The sequence below is a fragment of the Globicephala melas genome, chromosome 2, assembly GCF_963455315.2.
Source record: "Globicephala melas chromosome 2, mGloMel1.2, whole genome shotgun sequence".
Lineage (NCBI taxonomy): Eukaryota > Metazoa > Chordata > Mammalia > Artiodactyla > Delphinidae > Globicephala > Globicephala melas.
In genome coordinates this window covers 8,717,033-8,741,911 of record NC_083315.2, presented here as the reverse complement: position 1 = coordinate 8,741,911, position 24,879 = coordinate 8,717,033, and the positions used below count along the sequence as shown (strand labels likewise).

The 24,879-nt window shown below is 38.7% G+C and overlaps 3 pseudogenes; all 3 read left to right on the top strand.

The window, feature by feature from the left end:
* LOC132596731 (coiled-coil domain-containing protein 3-like) overlaps positions 1-1,869 on the top strand; it is a 69,376-nt pseudogene extending 67,507 nt beyond the window's left edge.
* Positions 1,870-12,462: 10,593 nt separating this feature from the next.
* Positions 12,463-13,514, top strand: LOC115850091 (vacuolar protein-sorting-associated protein 36-like; annotated as a pseudogene).
* A 43-nt stretch (positions 13,515-13,557) lies between these two features.
* LOC132596730 (non-histone chromosomal protein HMG-14 pseudogene) lies at positions 13,558-22,878 on the top strand (annotated as a pseudogene).
* Positions 22,879-24,879: the final 2,001 nt, after the last annotated feature.

Sequence of the window (24,879 nt, the reverse complement as noted above, 5' to 3'; positions counted from 1 at the left end):
TAATGGAAATAAAAACAAAAATAAACAAATGGGACCTAATGAAACTTCAAAGCTTTTGCACAGCAAAGGAAACCATAAAGAAGATGAAAAGACAACCATCAGAATGGGAGAAAATATTTGCAAACGAATCAACGGGCAAAGGATTAATCTCCAAAATATATAAACAGCTCATTCAGCTCAATGTTGAAGAAACAAACAACCCAATCCAAAAATGGGCAGAAGACCTAAATAGACATTTCTCCAAAGAAGACATGCAGGTTGCCAACAAACCCATGAAAGGATGCTCAACATCACCATTTATTAGAGAAATGCAAATCAAAACTACACTGAGGTATCACCTCACACCAGTTAGAATGGGCATCATCAGAAAATCTACAAACAACAAATGCTGGAGAGGGTGTGGAGCAAAGGGGGAACCCTCTTGCACTGTTGGTGGGAATAGGAATATATGATCCAGCAATCCCACTACTAGGCATATACCCAGAGAAAACCATAATTCAAAAAGACACATGCACCCCATTGTTCATTGCAGCACTATTTAAAATAGCCAGGTCATGGAAGCAACCTAAATGCCCATTGACAGACGAATGGATAAAGAAGTTGTGGTACATATATACAATGGAATATTACTCAACCATAAAAAGGAACGAAATTGAGTCATTTGTTGAGATGTGGATGGATCTAGAGATTGCCATACAGAGTGAAGTAAGTCAGAAAGAGAAAAACAAATATATATTAACGCATGTATGTGGAACCTAGAAATATGGTACAGATGAACCAGTTTCCAGGGCAGAAGTTAAGACACAGATGTAGAGAACAAACATATGGACACCAAGGGAGGAAAGCCACGGGGGGTGCGGATGGTGGTGTGCTGAATTGGGTGATTGGGATTGACATGTATACACTGATGTATAAAATTGATGACTAATAAGAACCTGCAGTATAAAAAAACAAAGAATACTAAACTTTCTTTGGGTTATGTGTATGGAAATATGTTAATATAAATGTTTCAGACATTACCTGAAATTTCTAAAAATCTTATATGTTCTGGTATAATGTTATAAGTCATAATTCTAGTTATTACTTTAAAATGTATATCTCAGAAATAACTAAATTTTATTGTCAATTGCATTATTATGAACTTTCATCAAATCTTTAACTGTGGTCACTTTTAAGTCTTTTGTCATTTACAGACAGTTCTGGGTGTACTCTGATGCTTTCGCAAAAATGTTCCTATAAAAGGGTTTCATCTTCAAGGAATTCATGGAAAAGACTCAGACAAGTACAGGTTTCTGGTAACTGACTATACCGCTGAACTGAATGAATAAGCATTTTCAGAACTCTAATGGAAAAGTGATGAATTCATAAAAGTGCTAACAAAAGATCAAGATGAAAAAAATTAATTACATGGGACTGAGTGAACTGATGAGGATGATTATAATTTTTGTGACTTTCTGTTTGAATTAAAAAAAAAATCCCACAAGGACTCAGAGGCAAAAAATATACAAATCAATTTTCACTGCAAAGTAAAGGAGCTGTTACCGTGGAGGATTCCTGGACTGAATGTCACTATTATGACATAGTGTGAGTGTGTTTCGTGTTTGGTCATTGCAATCATTGTTGCTTTTGTTGTGGTCATCCGTTTACGATGCTTGGTGTCAGTCTATTTATCTCTTGTAAAAATAAAATACAGTGTGTATGTGAGTTGTGGAAAAAAAAAAGATTGTATATGCCTAAATTACATGTTTTAGACCCTTCAAAGAAAGGATGAATTAATATTTGCTTTTTTTTTTCCTGGTAAAAACTATTCATTGAGCGAACATCTAAAAAAATAATTTCAATATTACCATAAATTTGAAGTGGAAAATGTTTTTCTATAAAGGAGTTTGTATAAATTACTTAAAAAGTAAACTGGAGCTCAACTAAAGAGTGTATTGTAGGAGGGAAAGTGGTCTCTTCATGAACAGAAACTAAATGTTTTCATAAAGTGGTGCAGTTATTGTGACAGCACAAATTGTATTAATAACTAGTTGGGAACTGAAATAAAATGTTACTAAGTTTCAAAAAAAAAAACTATCAAGTAGTCACTATCCACCACACGTTCTTAAATTAGCATGTATAAGAAATCTGGAGGCTGGCCCCAAGGTACAGTGGTATGCCAGGAGTCTGTCTGTCTCACTAAGATTCTGTATTCGATCTCCATTGCTAAAATTTGGGGCAGCAGTCACTTTAGACCTTGTCAAACTTCTAAAAGTGTCACTACTTGATACCTTACTCTGAACATAAGCTAATAAACAGACAAGGATAAATGTGCTGTAAGGTGTTTGGGACACAGGAAATTTAATGTGTGAACAGAGTGGGCCAGGTGTACATAAAGCAGGAAAGTCCAAGATAGATTTTTCTCATGTGACATAACCATGTTAATTCCAATTCTGAAACCCTTTTTCCCTTGAATTTGGAGTATATCTTGGTGAACACAGCTTTCTCTTGTTTCACTTAATAACTGCTGTTAAAAATTTTAGTGACAGAATGAGAAAGCCATTCAGTGGAGACTGTCAAATGTCTAATTACACGATGTTGAAAATCAAAGGAGGAGAATCCAACTGCTAAATATAATAAGCTCAGGCATAAAATCATTTATGAGAAAAGAAAACGGTACCTTCACTTTGTTAAAGTGGGGTACACGTATTAGATATTTCCTGAGATTCTCCGTTGATTAAGTCTATTAGGACCAGTATCGACTGAGTTTCAACTCTACATTGATTTCACATCTGATCCAGAATTACTGTATACTCATTGTACTAGAGAACAAAAAAGGAACTAAACCTGTCTTCCTAAAATTAAAAGAAGTAAAAACCGTAAAAAAACATATAAATAAAATCCACTACCTGAAAATTTTAAACTACTTTTAAACAAAAGACACCTAAACAAAGTTCAAAGACAAGAAACAGATTGTGAAAGATAGTCAACACAAATATGAAAGACAAAATGTTTATATCCAGAATATAAAAAGAACTGCTAAAAATTAGTAAGAAAAAGATGATCCAGTAGGAAAATAAATATAATAGGCAATTCATTGAAGAGGAAATACAAATGGCCAAGAAACAGGACAGTAAGTTTGCCCTCACTAACAACCAGGGAAATACAAATTAAATCACTAGTGGTATTTTACAGTGATCAGATAAGAAGAAATGTTACATTTGAGAATACCATGCATTGGCAAGGTTTTATAGACAGAGGGATCTATTTACCAGTGGCGACCTGGTCAATTAGAACATTCACTTTGCACCACCTGTTAAAATGTAAAACGTTCATACCCATGACCCAGATGTTAAACTTCTAGATATCTACTAATTTAAAAAAAGGGGGGAGGGAATTAAAAAAAAAAGATCGTATGGGGAAAACCCGAACGAACTCCCGAGCGAACTTTCTGGCCATCCCAATATATACATGAAACAGAGGCCTGCCTTGAGTCTCTACTTATACGTTAGTCATGGTCCTTCAACTGATTCCAAGACCTGAGAGAGTTCATAGAGCCCTTGATTAAAGGGGAGATCAGAAACCCTGAAGAAAACCCTGTGGTAACATTACAGGACGTTATAAATCTTCCTTGTGTGTACAGGTGCTCACTCGTGTACATGTGCACCAGAGAAAGGGAAACCCTAGAACCTGAATAGGATCCGATGATGGCACTGAGCTGTCCCTGAGCTAAGAGAGGCGATGCTTATTGAGGGAGGGGGGTGTCACATAGTAAATGGTATTCTGGCCCAAGTCCCTGTCACAGTAAGTCTCATGGGTCTGTGAACCCATTCTGTGTTTACTTTCCCCAGCTCCCAAGTATACAGTTGGAATAGACATTCTTGGCACCTGTCGGACGCCCACATTGGATCCCTGAACCATGCGGTTAAGGCTAGTATGGCAAGGAAGGTCAAGAGGAAACCCTGAAGCTTCTCCTCTTAAGTAATGTGAAAATATATAAAATAGTGAACAAAACAGAATCCATTAGAACAATATCTTACCAGATAGGGAATATCTATAAGCAAAATAAACCACCTTCCCTATGATGATAATATGCAGCAAGAATTGAGAAGTCACTGCTCTGAAGGTAAAATAGGTTATTTATCTTCAGAATAAACACTTTAGGGGTAATTATCTTGGGGAGCCCCCTGGGGAAGAAGATAAACATTGAGGTACCTGGAGCACCTCTGAACATCGGTAAACTGATCCAAATGCAAGTAGTTTAGACTGATACGTTAGCCACCTACTGCTGTGTAACAAAGTACCACACAGTAATAACTGTGTAATTACTAATGACTTAGTAACTAACTGTGAGATAGCACATGCACATTGTTTTATTGCCTCACAGCAAGATGCATTTATTATCTCACATTTTCCATGGATTCTGGGCACGGCTTAGCTGGGTTCTCTGCCTCAGGGACTATCACGAGGCTGCAACTGAGGAGCTGGCCGGGACTGGGGTCTTATCTGAAGGCTCGAATTATTTCCAGGCTCACGTGGTTGTTGGTAAGATTGGTTCCTTGCAGGCTGTTGAACCGAGGCCCTTGGTTCCTAGCTGGCTGTTGGCTGGAGGCTGCCCTCAATTCCTTGCCACGTGGGCTGCTCCAGCATGACTGTTTACTTCAAAGCATACAAACCAGGAGGGCAACAGAGAAAGTCCACAAGTAAGGTGTAAGTTACAGTCTTGTGTAACCTGATCAAGAAAGTCATATCCCATCACCTTTACAGTATTCCATTGGTTAGAATGAAGTCACAAGGTCCTACACACACCCAAAGGGAGGACAACCCAACATAAATACCAGGAGTTGGGGATCTGTGGGAGCCGTCTTAGAATTTTCCTGCCTCAACTTGGGTTCAATAATTCAATTTAATGGTATAAATCATGTCCTGTGGTGAGAAGGGTACATCCCTATGGACACATTTTTCTCCCAGCTTTACTGAGGAATAATTTAAAAATAAAAATTGTATATATTTAGGGTGTACATGATGTTTTCATATATGTATAGATACATCATGAAATGCTTACCACAATCAAGCTAGTTAAGATATTCATCACCTCATATAGTTACCTTTTTTGTTTTGTTAAGAACAATTAAGAACTACTCTCTTAGCAAATTTCAAGTATACAATACAGTATATTTAACTGTAGTTGCTGGGCTGTACATTAGACATCCAGAACTTATTCATCCTGCATATTTTAAGCTTTGTACTCTTTGACCAACATTGTCCCACTTCCCCTACTCTCCAGCCCCTGGTAAACACCATTCTACTCTCTAAGGGTTTGAATATTTCAGATTATTATATATAGGCAACATCATGCAGTATTTGACTTCCTGTGTCTGGCTTATTTCATTGAGCATAATGTCCTCCAGGTTCATCTATGTTATCACAAATGACAAGATTTCCCTTCTCTTTAAGGATAATGTTCCATTGTATAATATGTATATTATATATTATATATATACACACATATATACACCACATCATCTTTATCCATTTATCTGTCAGTGGACCCTTATGTTGTTTCATTGGCTGTTTTATCAATAAATGCTGCAATAAATGTGGGAGTGAAGATCTCTCTTTGAAATACTGATTTCATTTTCTTTGGATATATACCCAGAAGTAGGATTGCTGGATCATATGGTAGTCCTGTTTTTAATTTTTTGAGGACCCTCCATACTGTTTTCCATAATGGTTGTACCAATTTACAATCACACTAACAGTGCACAAGTGTTCCCTTTTCTCCATATCCTTGCCAACACTTAATCTTTTGTCTTTTTTGTGATATCCATTGTGGCATTCACTTGCATTTCCTGATGATTAGTGATGTTGAGTACCTTTTCATATACCTGTTGGTTCTTCGTCTTCTTTTGAGAAATATCTATTCAGGTCCTTTGCCCATTTTAAAACTATGTTTTCTTGCTTTTGAGTTAGTTGAGTTCCTTATATACTTTAGATATTAACCCTTTATCAGACGGCTCTACTCGCAACTCATTTTTACCATTTTGGTTTCATGTTATAGAGATGATTTAGCTTCTCTATACTAGTTTCCCCATTAGTACATTTAAAAACCAATCAATCTATTATCTTTATATCTATATTTGCTTTCCAACATAGCCCTGGAAGATACATGAAGAGGACTGATTTTTTTACATTTGCTCAAGTACGGGATTCTCTTCCAAAGAGTGGTTCTACCTACACCCCCCGACCTTGCGTGTGGGCAGCACTAAAAATGGACTTTCTTCGTTAAGTGTGACTTTGCTTTGGATCCCCCAAGGCAATTTTTTACTTGGAGTTAATAACTCAGACCCAAGTGTTTAGTTTGGAAGACGGAAGTTATTGTCAATCTTGGGTTACCTAATCCAAGGCCAAGTGGAAAGTTTTTCTAAGCAGCAGGTGGAGGGAGGGGCCAGCCCAGCCCTTCCACCGCTCTCCTCCAGGTAACCCCTGTCAATGTCCCAGAGGCATACGCCTTTACACCCACCCGGTCTGCCTGTTTGCCAAGAACTGTACACCACGGGGACTTCTGAGAGGAAAGCAACATGATCAGTTTGAGAGACATGATTTCCTCTAATCTCCATAGATTTTTTGTTTCGATCATAAACATCAGTGATGGGTAGAATATTTGTCCTGCCACCGCTACAGAATGTTTATCCATCCATCATCCACCCCAGCAAGCAGTGTGAGGCTGGGCCTTCAACATCGCTCCCTCATCTGCATGTGGCGACGGATGCCCACCAGGGACATTCAGCAGGGTCACTGATGTGGGGGGAGGCCTACAACTGGCTTTCAGCTACAAAAGAGGAGGAAAGAATGGGAGGATTCTCCCATAGTCCTAACTCCCATCACATAGAACCTATTTCTACTTTTAAAATCATGTCAGTCATGGTTATACATGTTTTCAACCCATGCTATTGGCCATTTTTAAATTTTACTTTTGCACTGGGACTTTGAAGGATTGGATTATTGTCCTTTTTTTTTTTGGAGAGTTGTGGTGGGGAATAAAGGGAACATTATAACCCACAGAGCACAGCACACTGAATGTGACCACACAGCATTTCACAAACAACTACTCTTACATCCCTGAGGAAGAGGCTCTACTCTCAACTCATTTTTACCATTTTGGTGTCAGACACCAAGTGCCAACAAGCCAACAGGTTGCACACATCAAGTGCTTCCCATTTTCCGGCTCTCAGATAATCGAATATCAGGAAGGTTTTGGCTAGGAGGGTCACCAGCTCCTCTTTCCTGGAAACTCAGACTGCAAAGATTTAAGCCCTCCCTTTTCTGATTTTCCCTTTCAAATTACAGTGATTGATATATACAGATGTTTCCAGAACTTTATTACACTGTTTAGTGAGACTTTTCCATCAGACTAAAAAGAGGCATAAACAATATTTCAAAAGAAGAACAAATTCTAACATGCGTAGATCACGATGTGTCTCAAGCTATGAACTCTGACCTCCTCTAGAATAATGGAAATTTTGACAGGTTTTCCCTTTGCCTTCATGCCTCCCTATTGGCTAATTCACATGTATAGATTAATACTCTTAAGAATACCTTTACTTCAGATTAACAAAAGCCTTTACCATTTCATCTTCCCTTTATAATATTTCTGCCACTGTGTATATATCTATGTGTGTATGTGTGTGTGTGTATATTTTTTTCCCCCCATTTTGGCCACAGCATGGTATGCGGGATCTTAGTTCCCAGATCAGGGATCAAACCCGAGCCCCCTGCAGTGGAAGCGCAGAGTCTTAACCACTGGACCACCAGGGAAGTCCCAGTATATTTTCTTAACTGGTCCCGCTGTTCCTTCTTTCTGCCTCTCAGGAGATTTGGAGGGGAGATGTTGCTGGGAAACAGAGAGCTCTGTCATATTTTCAGCTTCCTCCTTAGGAGGAGAGCTAGCACTTAGCTTCTCATTCCAGTCCCTCTCATAGAAGCTGGATACTTGCTGCATTCCCGGAACTCTGCAGTGTGTTGGAATGGAACATAAAAATAGCCTTCTCTCCTGCAGGGGACGCATCTTGATTAGAAATCTTGAAATATTTTTCTCAATTGCATTTTCCATGGAAGGGACTAGATTTCAAACCAGGCAGGTGGCAAACAGTCACATGGTTTTTCAGCTTGCTGGCCCTGACATCTCATGAGAACAACTTAAAATGCTTACAAAAAATCTTTCATTTCAGGAGCTTAGCAGGGTGTTACAGTGGATCCACCCATCTCTGGGCCATAATTCTGCATATGCCATCGTGCTCAGTGATTGAAGCAAACAGCACTCACGGGTCTTGGAATTCCACCATGTTGTTTGCCTCTATGTTCCCTGGTAATTATCCCAGGTGGGGTCTTTAAGATCCAGTTCCTCCCTCCTACACTGTTGGTGGGAATATAAATTGGTACACTCACTATTGAGAACAGTGTGGAGGTTCCGTAGGAAACTAAAAATAGAGTCACCATATGATCCTGCAATCCCACTCCTGGGCGTATATCCAGAGAAAACTCTAATTCGAAAAGATACACGCACCCCTATGTTCATAACAGCACTATTTACAATAACCAGGTCATGGAAGCAACCTAATGTTCACCTACAGATGAATGGATGAAGAAGATGTGGTATAGATACACAATGGAATATTACTCAGCCATAAAAAAGAATGAAATAATGCCATTTGCAGCAACATGGATGAACCTAGAGGTTATCATACTAAGTGAAGTAAGTCAGAAAGAAACAGACAAATATATAATATCACTTATGTATGGAATCTAAGATAGAACACAAGTGGACTTATTTATAAAACAGAAATAGACTCACAGACATAGAAAACAAACTTATGGTTACCAAAGGGAATTGCAGTGGGGGAGGGGCAGGAGGGGGAAGAGATAAATTTGGAGTCAGGGATTAACAAATACACAATATGTGTAAAATAAATAAACAACGAGGACCTACTATATAGCACAGGGAACTATATTCAATGTCTTGTAATAACCTATAATGGAAAAGAATCTGAAAAATAATATATTTGTGTGTGTGTATAACTGAATCACTTTGCTGTATACCTGAAACTAACATGACATTGTAAATTAACTATATATATATTTTTAGAAAGTTAAATAGGGACTTCCCTGGTGGTCCAGTGGCTAAGACTTCATGCTCCAAACGCAGGGGGCCCTGGTTTGATCCCTGGTCAGGGAACTAGATCCCACATGCCGCAACTAAGAGTTCGCATGCCACATGCCACAACTAAAAAAAAGATCCCACATGACACAACAAAGATCCTGCACGTGGCAACGAAGACCTGGTGCAGACAAATAAATAAATAATTTTAAAATACATAAAAATTTAAAAAGGTTAAATAAAATCCAGTTCCTCAGACCTGCTTTATCTTGCATAACTGAAAGTTTATACCCATTGAATAGCAACTTCCCACATCCCCCCCTCACCCTGCCCTGGCAACTACCGTTCTACTCTCTGCTTCTACGAGTTTGACTATTTTGTTAAGAGGGTAGATCCCATGTTAAATGTTCTTATCATAATAGACAAAATAGAGCAAAACCATTCCTTGTCTTGGGCAGAGGGCTTGGTGATCTGGAGTAAGGCTACTCCAGCCCATGCTTAGAGCATCAATTAATCCACTCATGATATCTCAGACAGGGGCAGCTTGTTCACGTCCTCAACAAATATTTATTGTGCACCTACTATGTGCCAGGCACAGTGCTAGTTCTGGCTGACAGTGATGACCACGCAGGCACGTTTCCTTCCATCATAGAGTCTAATTCTCTCTCCAGTGGAGGGGAGAAATAAAAAATATAAACTAATTATTATAAATGAATGATATGAATAAAATTAACAGTGTGCTGGCTGAGGAAATGGTGCAGTAGGGGTGGAAACCAAGCGAGGAGACCTATTTTGCATAGGGAGGCTAGAGAACGTCTTTCTAAGAAGGTGACCTTTAACGTGAGACCTGAAAAACAGGGAGTTAAATGGAGTCTGAAAATACATATGATCCCGCAGGAAAGGGAAATATTCATAGGAATGTGGTGATTGACTATCAGTGTTGAGTGAGAACCATCTCTATGTTTGCCTCCCCTTCCAAAGCCCCTAGACTTTGCTCCCTGTAGGCATCTAGAGACACTGAACTGGACCTTAGGGGGAGACAGGAGAAATGGTGGCCACTGCGATTTCAAGGAGACGTAGTAACAACACACTCTATGTTGCTACAGACATTTCCTTGTATCTTGAGCCTCGATCTTGTCCCTGAGCTCCAAACTATCAGATTCTGTTGTGTGCATGACGTTTCCATATGGCTGTCTAATATACACCTGAAATTTATCAGGTCTAAAACAGAACTCAATTTTCTGCCTGGGATTCCCTTACCTTACATATGACACCAGCATCTACCCGTAGCACAAGCCAAAACAGATAGAGTCATTCTTGATTTTTTTCTTTTTCTCATCTCCTTCGTGAAATACATTAGCAAGACTCTATCACCAGTATATATCCAGAACTATCCACTTCTCTCCTTCTTCAAGACCACCACCATGGTCCAAGGCCACCACCATGGTCCAAGCCCCCAGTGCCTGTACTGCTGCAACAGCCTCCTACAAGTTTCCTTGCTTCTGTAATTGTTTCCTCTACAACTAATTTTCCACAGCATAGACAGAGTGATTACTGTAATGTTAAATCAGGTCTTCTTAATCCCCTTTGTAAACCTTTCAAGGGCTTCCATGGCCTTCATAATCCCTGAAAAGCCATTGATCCATACTTTTCTCAGCTCTATCTCAGACCATTCACCTTGCTCCCGACTCTCAACTTTGCTCACTACTCTCCGGTCATACTGAGCTTTTGTTCTTTACTATTCAGGCTCATTCCAGCCTTTTAGTAGGTGCTCAGCCAATGGTTTTAACATTTTCAACAATACATTAAAATGATCCTACACCATGACCAAGGGGGATTTATTCCAGAGATGCAAGGATGGTTCAATATCTGCAAATCAATGTGATACACCACATTAACAAAATGAAGAATAAATCATATGATCACCTCGATAGATGCAGAAAAAACTACTGACAAAATTCAACATCGATTTATGTTAAAAATCCTCGACAAAATGGGTATAGAGGGAACAAACCTCAACATAATAATGACCATGTACGACAAACCTATAGCCAGCATCATACTCAATGGTGAAAAGCTGAAAGAATTTCCTCTGAGATCAGGAACAAGGATGCCCACTCTCGCCATGTTTATTCAACACAGTATTGGAAGTCCTAGCCACAGTAATCAGACAAGAAATAAAAGGAATCCAAGTTGGAGAGGAAGAAGTAAAACTGTCACTGTTTACAGATGACATGATACCATATATAGAAAATCCTAAAGATGCCACTAAAAAACTATTAGAACTACTAAATGAATTCAGTAAAGTTGCAGGATACAGAATTAATATACAGAAATCTGTTGTGTTGCTATACACTAGCAATGAACTAACAAAGAGAGAAATTAATAGAGCAATCCCAATTACAATTTTATCAAAGAGAATAAAACACCTAAGAATAAATTTAACCAAGGAGGTGAAAGACCTGTGCACTGAAATATATAAGACACTGATGAAAGAACTTAAAGAAGACACAAATAGAAAAATAGTCTGTGCTCTTGGATTGGAAGAATTAATATTGTTAAAATGTCCAACTATCCAAAGCAATCTACAGATTCAGTGCAATCCTTACAACGGCAATTTTCACAGAAATAGAACAATCCTAACATTTGTATGGAACCACAAAGACCCTAAATAGCCAAAGCAATCTTGAAAAAGAATAAAGCTGGAGGCATCATGCTTCCTGATTTCAAAATATATTATAAAACTAAGTAATAAAAACAGTATGGTATTAACATAAAAACAGACACATAGATCAGTGGAACAGAGTAGAAATTCCAGAAACACACACATATTTGGTCAATTAATTTATACCAAAGGAGCCAAGTATATACAGTGGGGAAAGGATGGTCTCTTCAAAATATGGTGTTGGGAAAACTGAACACATACAAAAGAATGAAACTGAATCACTATCTTCTACCATACACAAAAATCAACTCAAAATGGATTAAAGATTTGAATGTAATACCTGAAAGCATAATGCTCCTAGAAGAAATCATAGCGAGTAAGCTCTTTGAAGTTGGTCTTGGCAATAATTTTTGGACTTGGTACCAAAAGCAAAGGCCGCAAAAGCAGAAATTCAAGAGACAACTTCAAACTAAAAAGCTTCTTCGTAACAAAGAAAACCACTAACAAAATGAAAGGCAACCTACTAAATAGGAGAGAATATTTCAAATCATATATCTGATAAGGGGATTAATATCCAAAAGATATAAAGAACACAACTCATTAGGGCAAAAAACGATCCACTTAAAAATGGAACTGAGGCAGGGTGCACATCTGTGATGGCGAGGAGAAGACAACATTTGATGCTGGGACCCTCCTTCTTAGTACACACCATCTAATTTGGAGAGATCAGAAAAATCATGAATGCTGCATGGCCCTTCCTCTTTCCCAAATCGTGTTCATTGAAGAACAGGCAGCTGGAATTGGGAAAAGTGCCCAAATAGTGGTTCATCTTCACCCAGCTCCTTCTAACAAAGAACCTGGCCCATTCCAGAGTAGTAAGAACTCCTACATCAAGCTTTCCTTCAAAGAACACGGCCAGATTGAGTTTTACAGGCATTTATCAGAGGAAGTGACACAGAGAAGGTGGGAGAATATGCCAGTTTCCCAGTCGTTACAAGCAAATACAGGACCCCAGCCAGGAAGAATAAGGGCCGTAGGAATTGTAGGTATTGAAAAGAAACTGGAAGAAAAAAGAAAAGAAACTGACAAACATTTCTGAGGCCTTCAGAGACCTCAGTAAGCTAATGGTCAAGGCTAAGGGAATTGGTGGTGTTATCAAAATCCATCGCTAATAAGATTAAAGAGAAGCAAGGTGACATCACAGATGATGAGACCATCAGGTTTAAATCCTACTTACTGAGCATGGGAATAGCTAACCCGGTTACCAGGGAAACGTACGGCTCAGGCACACAGTACCACATGCAGCTGGCCAAACAGCTGGCTGGAATATTGCAGGCGCCTTTGGAGGAACGAGGGGGAATAAATGTCACTCACAGAGGTGTACTGTTTAGTAAACCAAGCTCGAGGAATAGAATTGCTCTCACCAGAAGATTTAGTGAATGCATGCAAGATGCTGGAAGCCCTGAAATTACCTCTCGGCCTCCATGTGTTTGACAGCGGCATCATGGTAATTGAACTTCAGTCCCACAAGGAGGAGTCAATGGTGGCCTCAGCCTTGGAGACGGTTTCAGAAAAGGGGTCTCTAACATCAGAAGAGTTTGCTAAGCCTGTGGGAATGTCTGTCCTCCTGGCTAAAGAAAGGTTGCTTCTTGCTGAGATGATTCAGTGGAAGGCTTGTAGTTTTACCCAAATTTAATTATGACACAGAGCTAAGAGTTTTGTATTTGAAATAACTTGTTACCGGTATACTTGCCTCATGCAGAAGTTGTATGACATCGAGCTAAGGGTAAACCCTGATACACAGAATTTACTGGAACTTCGCAATATAATATAAAACGCTTTCAATTTCTATGTAAATATTATGATCCAGGAAGCCTATTTAGGATACATATAGTAAAATATAGAAAGATGAATGCCAATATGAATTTGAAATCATGCTACAGTTGTATAGAAACCCTCAGAGTTTAACTTGAAATATGGTGGATTTTAACTTGATCTTCAAATCTGACCATTTTTTAAAGAAGAGGATTTAGTTCATGGGGGAAAAAAGAGAAAAGTTACGTGTTTGAACAGGTTTGATTATTTTGGTGTGATGAAAATTCACCTGAATTATAAATGAGGTTTTTCTCTGCATTTAGTGTGCACATTTTGGGGAATTTTCATGCAACAACTTATACCTACAGTGTAGTTTAAGAACCTGACAACACTGGAGCAAGATATCCAACTGCAGGATATCATCTGAGGCTCTCCCTAAGGGCTTTTAGAAGCAGCCATAGGCTTGTCTTCAGCAGACCAAATAAAGCTCCTTAAAAAGAGAGAGAGGGCTTCCCTGGTGGCACAGTGGTTAAGAATCTGCCTGCCAATGCAGAGGACACGGGTTCAAGCCCTGGTCTGGGAAGGTCCCACATGCTGTGGAGCAACTAAGCCCATGTGCCACAACTACTGAGCCTGTGTACCACAACTACTGAAGCCTGCGTGTCCCAACTACTGAAGCCTGCACGCCTAGCGCAGTTGTGCTCCCCAACAAGAGAAGCCACCACAATGAAGCCCATGCACCGCAAGGAAGAGTAGCCCCCACTTGCCGCAACTAGAGAAAGCCTGCACACAGCAATGAAGGCCCAACGCAGCCATAAATAAATAAATTTTTTTAAAAAAAGATAGAGAGAATTTTATCTGACTTATGTGTATATAATCTGACTAGTTTTTTTTTTTAAGTGATGATTTCATGGCTGGCATTTAAAGAATGCAACTATGTCATTTTGTTTTAAAAATGCTATGGATTTTGAAAGTGAATTAAAGAGCTATATAGACATGCCCAGAGATACGGTTACAGATTTGGGAAGTAGACCCTTCAGGATTTCCCTAGGATTGTTTTGTGGGTAGAGGGACCGGGAGAAACTTTAACACGCTCTACAGGAACCTTGGTGCTCTTGTACCTCAGAGCCAAGGATGGAAAATAGAGAGTGGGAATATAATATGTCTCCTTTCCCTTCCCTAAAGAAGAAGTTTCAGTGCTGAACTTTTTAAATCTTTCTATCATATTCTAGCAATATTTTTTTCCTTTACCCCACACATTATAAGTTGTGTGGAGAAACTATCTCGCTAAAAGGTATTACTGAGATAACAGAAACAGGCTAATATATTGAATCTAGATTGCTTGAGCTTTCCAGTGGACTGCCTGACTTTGTTACTGCCACACAGCGTACGGTACGTTGGCATTACCTCAAACTCAGGGACCCCACAGAGACAGAAGGAGAACCCCTTTCTAAGACTGAGTTGGCAGTGGAAGGTAGTGATGGGTTTTGGCCAAGCCTCTAGAAGGGATAGTACCTGTACCGAGAGAACCTCTGAGACCGGGAGGCGGGGATACCCAGGCTCAGACCCTGGGATCCGTGAGACGTTCTCGCTAAGAGGTGGAGGGCCACTGCCAATGCCCTTTGGGGAAGGTCCAGGGATCCTCAGCTGCAGACCCAGGGAATCCCTCCAAGTGCAGCCAGAGTCAGTCCCTGATCCCTGCGTGAACCCTGTCGCTGCTTCACATCCTCCAGTGTCATGGGAATGTTGTGGCTGAGGCATTCTGCCTTAGTCTTAGTTTTCCGAACCTCTCACGGATTCCACGTTGTGAGCACAGATCCTGTAATTCCCCCATTGCTCAGCCTCAGGTTTGTTTGGGGGGAAATTCGGTGTCTGGCTGCCCAAGTCTTTCAGGCCATTGTGTACAGTTGCTTGTATATCACTCCTCTCTCTGGGATGCAGACACTCTCCCACTGCCCTGGCAAACTTGTATGTGTACAGGCACACACACACACACCCCTCATCTAGCTAAGGATTTTAAAAACTACACAGATAAATAATGTGTTTCAGTAGTTGGAATGAGCTGCAACTAAGATTGTTTGAGCTACTGGGTCTGGCTCCAATGGTCTGGATTCATTATGGCAAACTCCTGTAATTCAGAATATTTATTTACACTAGTGTGACAACACATTAACAAAAATGGGGCAGAGTCTGCATTGTAAAAGTGAACTAAAGAGGAAGAGAAGTGACATGGATGTATTTTGCAAATGTCACATTAGTTAAAAAACAGGTACGATTGATTTTATTGTTTTAAAGTGGGCATTCTTCAGTTTCCAGACCTCAGTGTGTATATTTTTATCCTTTTTTTTTTTCTTTGTTTTTACCAAATAAGGTGTCATTTTGGTCCTTTTTGGTAGAGGTTATGTTTAAATACAACCAATCAGGCCCTAAGTGCAAAAAAGTTCTGTCTTGGTGCTAATCAGTGTTATAGTATTATTTTTGCTTTTCTAACTTTGCTCTTAGGAGCATAAATCTGTTTGTAGCTTTATGGTAATGGAATATTTCTAGTCACATACTGTCAAATTTTTTTTACATTGTACAAGAATGTTCAGTGTTAAATGATTGGTATTAATGTATACCAATCACTTTGCCAATACTGCAAAATTTAAAAATGATTTTTTCTTAAATAGGTGTTCTTTTTAAATACTCTTTGAAAAAATTGATTAAAATGATAACCCTTTAGTCAGAATAAGCCCATGTGTTAAGATTTTTTCTTTTAGATTTTATAATCAGGAGTTGATTATAAATATTTATGACCTCAAGCTCTTACTATTTTAGCTGTTTTAAAACAATGGGAAATGGTTCACGAACTTTTTAAAAATTCTTGACATGAATTCCACTGTTGATTGACTGTGTATGTTTATGTGAATGTACTATCTCTTGTTCCCTGTTACCAGACTAAACCGACAGCCATGGATTTATCATGCTGTCACTCTCATGCTCAAATACTTAAAATGGTTCTCCTTTGCCCAACAGTCTCAGAGTTTCCACTGTGGTACAATACAGTCACAGCTCAGAAGGTGGGTGGGTTTTTAGGGCTGCGCTAAGGATGGAATCGAGCATGCTCAAAATGGTCCTCGGAAATCTCTATATAATCTTACAATTCAAATGCCTGTAGAGTTATACATGGGTATGAATATTTTATGAATATAGTAAGTAGAATATATAATAAAAAACTACATATTAACAGTAGACTTTTGTAGTACCAATAATTAAACTATTTAAATGTGTTTTTTTCACTTTGCTGATAGGTATGGTTGAATTTATGTAAATTTATTGCTAATCCCATCCCTTATGATAGATCTTAAATGTAAGCTCCACAGGAGCAGAGATTTTTATCTGCTTTGTTCACGGATGTGTCCTCAGAGCCTTGAGTAAGGCCTGGCACACAGTAAGCATTCAATAAATGGCTACTGAATGAATGACAAAAAAAAAATGGTTAGATAGCCTCATCCACCAGACGGCAGACAGCAGAAGCAAGAAGAACTACAATCCTGCAGCCTGTGGAACAAAAACCACATTCACAGAAAGATAGACAAGATGAAAAGGCAGAGGGCTAGGTACCAGATGAAAGAACAAGATAAAACCCCAGAAAAACAACTAAATGAAGTGGAGATAGGCAAACTCCAGAAAAAGAATTCAGAATAATGATAGCGAAGATGATCCAGGACCTCGGAAAAAGAATGAAGGCAAAGATCGAGAAGATGCAAGAAATGTTTAACAAAGACCTAGAAGAATTAAGAACAAACAAACAGAGATGAACAATACAATAACTGAAATGAAAACGACACTAGAAGGAATCAACAGCAGAATAACTGAGGCAGAAGAACGGATAAGTGACCTGGAAGACACAATGGTGGAATTCACTGCTGTGGAACAGACTAAAGAAAAAGGAATGAAAATAAATGAAGACAGCCTAAGAGACCTCCAGGACAACATTAAACACAACAACATTCGCATGATAGGGGTCCCAGAAGGAGAAGAGAGAGAGAAAGGACCAGAGAAAATATTCGAAGAGATTATAGTCAAAAATTCCCTAACATGGGAAAGGAAATAGCCACCCAAGTCCAGGAAGTGCAGCGAGTCCCATACAGGATAAACCCAAGGAGAAACACGCCAAGACACATAGTAATCAAATTGGCAAAAATTACAGACAAACAAAAATTATTGAAAGAGCAAGGGAAAAACGACAAATAACATACAAGGGAACTCCCATCAGGTTAACAGCTGATTTCTCAGCAGAAACGCTACAAGCCAGAAGGGAGTGGCATGATATACTTAAAGTGAAGAAAGGGAAGGACCTACAACCAAGATTACTCTACCTGGCAAGGATCTCATTCAGATTCAATGGAGAAATCAAAAGCTATACAGACAAGCAAAAACTAAGAGAATTCAGCACCACCAAACCAGCTCTACAACAAATACTAAAGGAACTTCTCTAAGTGGGAAACACAAGAGAAGAAAAGGACCTACAAAAACAAACCCAAAATAATTAAGAAAATGCTCATAGGAACATACCTCTTGATAATTACCTTAAACGTGAATGGATTAAATGCTCCAAACAAAAGACACAGGCTTGCTGAATGGATACGAAAACAAGACCCATCTATATGCTGTCTACAAGAGACCCACTTCAGACCTAGGGACACATACACACTGAAAGTGAGGGGATGGAAAAAGATATTCCATGCAAATGCAAATCAAAAGAAAGCTGGAGTAGCAATACTCGTATCAGATAAAATAGACTTTAAAATAAAGAATGTTACAAGAGACAAGGAAGGACACTACATAATGATCAAGGGATCATTCCAAGAAGAAGATATAACAATTATAAATATCTATGCACCCAACATAGGAGCACCTCAATACATAAGGCAACTGCTAACAGCTATAAAAGAGGAAATCGACAGTAACACAATAATAGTGGGGGACTTTAACACCTCACTTACACCAATGGACAGATCATCCAAAATGAAAATAAATAAGGAAACAGAAGCTTTAAAATGACACAATAGATCAGACAGATTTAATTGATATTTATAGGACATTCCATCCAAACACAGCAGATTACACTTTCTTCTTAAGTGCGCACGGAACATTCTCCAGGATAGATCACATCTTGGGTCACAAATCAAGCCTCAGTAAATTTAAGAAAATTGAAATCATATCAAGCATCTTTTCTGACCACAACGCTATGAGATTAGAAATGAATTACAGGGGAAAAAACGTAAAAAACAAAACACATGGAGACTAAACAATAGGTTACTAAATAACCAAGAGATCACTGAAGAAATCAAAGAGGAAATCAAAACATACCTAGAGACAAATAACAATGAAAACACGACGATCCAAAACCTATGGGATGCAGCAAAAGCAGTTCTAAGAAGGAAGTTTATAGCCATACAAGCCTACCTCAAGTAACAAGAAAAATCGCAAATAATCAATCAAATACTACACCTAAAGGAACTAGAGAAAGAAGAAAAAACAAAACTCAAAGTTAGCAGCAGGAATGAAATCATTAAGATCAGAGCAGAAATAAATGAAATAGAAACAAAGAAAACAATAGCAAAGATCAATAAAACTAAAAACTGGTTCTTTGAGAAGATAAACAAAATTGATAAACCATTAGCCAGACTCATCAAGAAAAAGAGGGAGAGGACTCAAATCAATAAAATTAGAAATGAAAAAGGAGAAGTTAAAACAGACACCGCAGAAATACAAAGCATCCTAAGAGACTACTACAAGCAACTCTATGCCAATAAAATGGACAACCTGGAAGAAATGGACAAATTCTTAGAAAGGTATAAGCTTCCAAGACTGAACCGGGAAAAAACAGAAAATAAGAACAGACCAATCACAAGTAATGAAATTGAAACTGTGATTAAAAATCTTCCAACAAACAGAAGTCCAGGATCAGATGGCTTCACAGGTGAATTCTATCAAACATTTAGAGAAGAACTAACACCCATTCTTCTCAAACTCTTCCAAAACATTGCAGAGGCAGGAACACTCCCAAACTCATTCTACAAGGACACCATCACCCTGATACCAAAAGCAGACAAAGATACTACAAAAAAAGAAAATTACAGACCAATATCACTGAGGCATATAGATGCAAAAATCCTCAACAAAATACTATCAAACAGAATCCAACAACACATTAAAAGGATCATACACCATGATCAAGTGGGATTTATCCCAGGGATGCAAGGATTCTTCAATGTGATACAAATCAATCAATGTGATACACCATATTAACAAATTGAAGAATAAAAACCATATGATCATCTCAATAGATGCAGAAAAAGCTTTTGACAAAATTCAACACCCATTTATGATAAAAACTCTCCAGAAAGTGGGCACAGAGGGAACCTACCTCAACATAATAATGGCCATATATGACAAACCCATAGCAAACATCATTCTCAATGGTGAAAAACTGAAAGAATTTCCTCTAAGATCAGGAACAAGACAAGGTTGCCCACTCTCACCACTATTATTCAACATAGTTTTGGAAGTCCCAGCCACGGAAATCAGAGAAGAAAAAGAAATAAAAGGAATAAAAATTGGAAAAGAAGTAGTAAAACTGTCACTGTTTGCAGATGACATGATACTAAACATAGAGAATCCTAAAAATGCCACCAGAAAACTACTAGAGCTAATCAATGAATTTGGTAAAGTAGCAGGATACAAAATTAATGCACAGAAATCTCTGGCATTCCTATACACTAATGATGAAAAATCTGAAAGAGAAATTGTGGAAACACTCCCATTTACCATTGCAACAAAAAGAATAAAATACCTAGGAATAAACCTACCTAGGGAGACAAAAGACCTGTATGCAGAAAACTATAAGACACTGATGAAAGAAATTAAAGATGATACAAACAGATGGAGAGATATACCATGTTCTTGGATTGAAAGAATCAATATTGTGAAAATGACTCTACTACCCAAAGCAATCTACAGATTCAATGCAATCCCCATCAAATGACCAAAGCCATTTTTTACGGAACTAGAACAAATCATCTTAAAATTTGTATGGAGACACAAAAGACCCTGAATAGCCAAAGAAGTCTTGAGGGAAAAAAAACAGAGATGGAGGAATCAGACTCCCTGACTTCAGACTATACTACAAAGCTACAGTAATCAAGACAATATGGTACTGGCACAAAAACAGAAATACAGAACAATGGAACAAGATAGAAAGCCCAGAGATAAACCCACACACCTATGGTAAACTAATCTATGACAAAGGAGGCGAAAATATACAATGGAGAAAAGACTGTCTCTTCAATAAGTGGTGCTGGGAAAACTGGACAGATACATGTAAAAGAATGAAATCAGAACACTCCCTAACACCATACACAAAAATAAACTCAAAATGGATTCGAGACCTAAATGTAAGACTGGACACTATAAAACTCTTAGAGGAAAACATAGGAAGAACACTCTTTGATAAAAATCACAGCAAGATCTTTTTTGATCCACCTCCTAGAGTAATGGAAATAAAAACAAAAATAAACAAATGGAACCTAATGAAACTTAAAAGCTTTTGCACAGCAAAGGAAACAATAAACAAGACAAATATACAACCCTCAGAATGGGAGAAAATATTTGCAAACGAATCAATGGACAAAGGATTAATCTGCAAAATATATAAACAGCTCATGCAGCTCAATACTGAAGAAACAAACAACCCAATCCAAAAGTAGGCAGAAGACCTAAATAGACATTTCTCCAAAGAAGACATACAGATGGCCAAGAAGCACACGAAAAGCTGCTCAACATCACTATTAGAGAAATGCAAATCAAAACTACAATGAGGTATCACCTCACACCAGTTAGAATGGGAATCATCAGAAAATCTACAAACAACAAATGCTGGAGATGGTGTGGAGAAAAGGTAACCCTCTTGCACTGTTGGTGGGAATGTAAATTGATACAGCATTATGGAGACCAGTATGGAGGTTCCTTAAAAAACTAAAAATAGAATTACTGTATGATGCAGCAATCCCACTACTGGGCATATACCCAGAGAAAACCATAACTCAAAAAGACACATGCACCCCATTGTTCATTGCAGCACTATTTAAAATAGCCAGGTCATGGAAGCAACCTAAATGCCCATTGACAGATGAATGGATAAAGAAGTTGTGGTACATATATCCAATGGAATATTACTCAGCCATAAAAAGGAACGAAATTGAGTCGTTTGTTGAGACGTGGGTGGATCTAGAGACTGCCATACAGAGTGAAGTCAGTCAGAAAGAGAAAACCAAATATCGTATATTAACGCGTGTATGTGGAACCTATAAAAATGGTACAGATGAACCGGTTTGCAGGGCAGAAGTTGAGACACAGATGTAGAGAACAAACGTATGGACACCAAGGGGGGAAAACCACGGTGGGGTGGGGATGGTGGTGTCCTGAATTGGGCGATTGGGATTGACGTGTATACACTGATGTGTATAAATTTGATGACTAACAAGAACTCGCAATATAAAAAAAGAAAAAAAAAATGGAACTGAATAGACATTCTTCCAAAGAAGACATACAAATGGACAACAGATACATGAAAAAGTGTTCAACATCACTAATAATCAGGAAATGCAAATCAAACCCACAATGAGATGTCACCTCATACCTGTTAGAATAGCTATTATCAAGAAGACAAGAAATAAATACCGGAGAGGATGTGGAGAAAGGAAACACTTGTGCACTGTTGATGGGAATGTAAACTGGTGCAGCCACTATGGAAAACAGTATGGAGTTTCTTCCAAATATTAAAAAGAGAACTACCATGTGATACAGCAGCCCCACTTATGGGAATTTATCCAAAAGAAACAAAATCACTATCTCGAGCGGGTCCCCAAGCAGCTCGGGCAGCAGGAGGAACGGCAGCGGCCAGGCATCCCAGCTTCGCCAAAGGTCAGCTCCGCCACGGGGGCAGCAAACGAGGAGCCCGAGGGGAGATGGGCGAGGTTGTCAGCTACACCCGCTCCTGCAGAAGTGGGAACGAAGCCCAAAACAGGCGGCAGGAAAGGATACATCTTCAGACAAAAAAGTGCAAACAGAAGAGAAAAGGGGAGCAAAGGGAAAACAGGCCGAAGTGGCTAACCAAGAGACTGAAGACGACTTACCTGCGGAAAACAGAGAAACTAAGAACGAGGAGCCCCCAGCCTCTAATGAAGCAGCAGAGAAAGAAGCCAAGTCTGATTAATACCACGCACCCGGTCCTATCAGGGCCCCTGTCTCCCTTCTTGTACCTTCCAGAGGAACATTTTTATCAACTATTTTGTAAATGCAAGTTTTTCAGTAGTTCCAGAAACATTTTTTAAAAGGAGGGATCCTACCTCATCCCATTTTTTAACTGTAAATGCTGCTTTTTATTTTTTTATTTTTTTGGTTCATTTTATTTTTAAGAGGTGAAATCCTTTGCTGGTTGCTTATTTTTTGGTACAACCAGAAAATAGTGGGATATTGAATATGGGAGGCTTTGATTGTCTTGGGTGTGAGCTTCACATTCCATAGATGGGGGGGGGTAGCCTTTCTATCCTATAATACAAAGCACACTAAATGGCAGTTTGGAGTCAGTTGTGCATTTAATGTCCTGAACACTTTAAATTGCTTCTCTTCCCATGTTGTTTCTGGTAGAATTGTTTCCTAAAGCGAACCACTCACTCCTTGATCTTGGCTCTCCTGGTCAGAATTCTGTGCACTCTGTAACATCCTTGGTGGCGGTAGTCCAGTTTTCCTAGTAACTTTGTTAATGTGCTGTGAATGATTGACAATTTGACTATGTAGGGTATGTGATATTAAATTGTGAATTAGTAGGACTTACGATGTAACAACATGCCAATATCTGAAGATGTTGGTACTTGATGTCCTGTTAAGGGAAATTTGCCTCCAAATTTTAAGCTGGAAAGTCACTGCAATGACTGTGTAGAAAAGAATCACAACTACATGATTTTTTAGATTTTTGGTACGTATGTTGAGAATTGTGGACAAATTGAAATGTCTGTGCACTCATCCTCAAAACAACCAATAAAATCTCAATTATGAAAGAAAAAAAATCACTCTCTCGAAAAGCTCTCTGTACCCCCCTGTTCACTGCAGCATTATTTACAATAGACAAGACATGGAAACAATCTAAGTGTCTATCAACAGATGACTGGAAAAAGAAGATACGATGTGTATACAAATACATACATATATATACACAGATACATATGAATATTATTCAACAATAGAAAAGAAGGAAATCCTGCCATTAGGGACAACAAGCAGGGACCTTGAGGATTTTACGCTGAGTGAAATAAGTCAGACAAAGGAAGACAAGTACTGTATCATCTCACTCATAGATAGAATCTAAAAAGAAACTGAACTTATAGATACAAAGAACAGATTGGTGGTTTCCGGAGGCAGGGGGAGGGAGTGGGCAAACTGGATGAAAGTGGGCAAACTGGATGAAGGTGGTCCAAAGGTACAAACTTCTCTTATAAGATAAGTAAGTCCTGGGGATGTAATATACAGCACGGTGACAATAGTTAACAGTGGGATACTACATATTTCAAAATTAAGAGAGTAAATCTTAAAAGTTCTTTTCACAAGAAGAAAAATGAATAGTCTAAATTTACTGTGGTAATCATTTGACAATCTAGGCCTATATCCAATCACTCAGAGAACAAAATGCTTCACTTTCCAAAAGGAAAGGAAAAACTTCTCCAGATATCAGAGAGCTCTCTTCAGTGTAGAACCAGACTAAATGTTTAAAATTTTTAATTTAGGGCAGCTGGCCTTGTTTGATACTGCCAAGTAGTTCTTTCCTTAAAAAGGTTACTGTGAGGCACAGAAAATGAAGGCTAGGCTGTGGGGAGCATGGTTATAAATCCCATGTTATTAAAAAGAAGATGTTCAGCACCACTGAAGAGTTGCGCTCTGAGCGGCACACAGCTATCCTCTGAATACAGAAGTGTGCCTAACGGCTTGTGACGCACATGGAGACGCCTCGCCACTGTGAGGTCTGGAGCTGTTTGTTATTTACTCTGCACCAGACTCTGGGTTAAATGCTTTTTCTCCGTTGTCTCATTGGATCCCCATAACCATCCTGGAGCAAGTATTTTACAAATATAAAATGGAAACTTATTTTACAGATGAGAAAAATAAAGGTCAGAAAGGCTAACTTCCTCCCACTCAGATAGCTAGTAAGTGATGGGCCCTG